Raw genomic sequence first — 3,305 nt, forward strand, 5'->3', positions numbered from 1 at the left:
GAGGATGTCTACAAGAACACATTTATCTTTCCTCAAACGTAGAATTTTGGAGACCTTTGGCATTTGCAGAAAAGTCTCCTGTGCTGCTGTTCTCTCCTCCACATCTGGAAGGTACTGGAAGAAGTGAAGGGACATGATGCTGCCTCATTTATTGCATCTGGGTGAGGTAAAGAGGGTTCATGAGCCCTGCCTGAGAAATTCCTTCAATACATATGTCCTGGAGACCTAAAATATACTGGGCGCCACCTGGGGGTGATGGAGAAAAAGTCAAATAAGTTGGAATTTCTCTGGGAGAGTATGTGCCCCTCAAAGTCAGGAACATTATCTTATTCCACTCTGTACCCCTGGTGCAGAGCAGAGTGCTAACACACAGTAGCTGCTCCATAAATATTTGTGGTGCGCCTATTTGCTCACAGAAATCATTGTCTACAGCTGAGCAAAACTTGGCCGGATGCATACAATCTAGGGAAGAATATGCTGTGTCCTAAAGTTACAATGTCATCTCTGGCCAGAGGAAGAAATAACCCCCATTACAACAATGATTAGCATTCATCACATAACATACTGTTCTTCAGGTACTGTTAGAAGCACTTGGCATCAATCAATTTGCTTAATCCCCTTAACCGTCATAACAGCCCTGTGAGGTGGGCACCATTGTTACCCCTCTTTTATGGAGAAGACAGCAAACCACAGAGAGGTAAAGTAACTGGCCCCAGGTGCATAGAAGCCAGCTCCAGAGGTCTCATTCCTAATCTCCCAGATTGTAGTTGCCCAGTCCTTCTAGAACAACAAGGCAAGGCATAAGGAGAGCAAATTAAAACAGGGGCTTTCAAATGTTTTTGGACTGTGATCCACAATAAAAAAAATAAAATTTACACCGACATCTATTTACAAACCTGAAGCAAACGTTTCAGGAAACAATACTTATCCAAATCACATGATATTTTCCATCATATTTTAATTTATTATTATTATTTTTGAAGCTGATCACAATCCACTAATTTGATTTCACAGCACACAGCTTGAAAAACCCTGGCTCAGGGGGAGGAATCCAGCCCTGCCTACTGACCCTGAGCTCGCTGTGCTTAAAGCGTATTCTCTCTGAATTTTCCCTCCTGGGGCAATTTAGTTGCAGTGTCTGTGGTGCAACCAGAGTCCCCTTTAGGCCTTTTGGACCCTGGGCTTCTGGAAATCCTTCCTCTGCCCCTCTTCTGGGTCCCTTCCCCACTCCAGGCTGCCATCTGGGGTGGAGTCTCTCTAAGATATGGCTCCAGTTATCTCTGCATATCTGGTCCCTGGAAAGCATGCACCTTTGTCCCCTCCTTCTCCCCCTCCATTGAGAGTGAAAGTGCCACCTTCTCTCCCTCTCTGCTCTGTTGTCTCAGGCCAATCCAGCTACAGTGTCTCACACAATTCTTATGTCCACCTCCCAACTGAGGGGACACAAGCTCTCTGATTGATACACTTGAGACAGAGGACACTGATGTTTGTCTCCAAAGGAGTTCTCCCTCCTCCCCTCTTCAACTCCACTTCTCTCTAGATAGTAGGAAGGTGATGGGCAGAACAGATTTCACATCCTCTTAGCATGAGCTGGATTTTCTAGGACCTGGTATTGGAATATGGGGGCTTCAGCATCACCTATTACAAAGATTTTACCCTTGGCACCTCTTCTGAAAGTATGAAGAAAAGAAGAGTTCCATATTCACATCATCTTACAGATGGGTGGACTCTGGATAAATAGAGGGAATGGGAAGAGAATGAGCAGGGCTTGGAGTCTGGAATAAGCCATCCGAGTTTGGGGATTACTGGGGAACATGAGCTTCCCGTGGAGAGTCGTGTATGATGGAACTCTACAGGGAACAAGGATGGAGGTCAGTGGAATAACAACAGGCAACCCAGCCTGCCAGGGGCTCTCCCTGACTTTAGTTGACTGTCCTGCTCCAGACTGAGACGTGGACCCTTGGCACATCTCTATTCCTCCAGACTCAGAGACATGGTTCCTGCCCACAATGTGTCAATTTGATTAAGGCTTCTGTGTTTGTGAACTTTCTGCCTTTTTGCTGCCTCAACTAAAAGTTTGATCTCAGTCTTACTAACTATCCTTGTGCTTGAAACACTCTAGCAGTAGAGGCAAGAGCCAGGCAAAGGGTGAGCCCTCATGTCCTGCAAAAGCTGCTAGCCAGTGGGCCTGGGGATCATCCTCGCCCACCACTCCACCACCCATAGCTCCCAGGGTCCCATCTATACAACTCCTCCAGGGTCAGGCAGCTGCGCCTGAGTCTACTCAGAGTGTTTCCCTCCTGAAACAGGTTGAAGACCTGGGTTCCACGCTCAGCTCTGACATTTTCTAGTTTCACGGTTTGAGTTGGTCTGAGTTTATCTTTGACTTTCAGCGTCTTCACCTGAAGTGAAGTAACGATCACATCTATCTAGATGTCTCAGACTTGTTGTGAGGAACAATGAGGTGACGTCAATAGAAGCACCTTGAAGCTCCTGTTGCTGCAACCGCTGACCTTTACCCCTGGTCAGTGGATGAAATGGAGAGAATGTCCTCACTCACGCCCTGAGTCGCTGCAGTGAAACACGGGACCGACTCTGCTTCTGAATGGTCAGTGTGCACCTCGTCATCTGTGTTTGACTTTCAAAACTGTGTTCTTACAGAGAACATGGTATCTTCAACGAGGCAGTAATAGACATTTCATGTTATCCCTCTCTTTCCAAGATTGTCTACAAAGGAATGAAGAAAACAAACTTTCAAAAAGGCAGAGAATCCAAGGTAAAACCTCCTTCCATTTTCTAAAACTTCGAAAAAGTAGTCAAACCAAATCTACAGGAAACAGGAGAGAAGAGGTCCAGCTGGTCAGGCGAAGGGCCAGGGGAAAATCCTGGTTTTGAAATATGGTGGACATCTCAGAATATTAGTATTTGGTTTTGTTGGGTTCAGGAGACAGTTTCGAAAACAAAGCGAAAAACGTCATTTGACAGAAATACTGTGCTGGTTGGGGAGCATTTAGTAAACGAGAAATACCAGCAGATCTGTAAGCGGAACAACTCCTGGGCAACCGTAGGAAATCGTGAAGGCGCAGAGAGGCCAGAACTCTGGGGTGGACCCGGACCGCCGGGAGGGACTCAATCAGCGCGGGTGTTTGTTTACACGGCTCCCAGCAGAACTCGCCCTAGGGAGTCCTCTCAGTCCCCAGAGGGAGCGACTCCTCCAGGATTTAGACCCACCCACTTCCAGAAAAGTGCTTGTGATACCGTCTGTCACGTGTACAAAGTGAAATTGTTGACATGAAAACAGAGAA

The sequence above is a fragment of the Equus quagga genome, chromosome 6, assembly GCF_021613505.1.
Source record: "Equus quagga isolate Etosha38 chromosome 6, UCLA_HA_Equagga_1.0, whole genome shotgun sequence".
NCBI classification, from domain to species: Eukaryota; Metazoa; Chordata; class Mammalia; order Perissodactyla; family Equidae; genus Equus; species Equus quagga.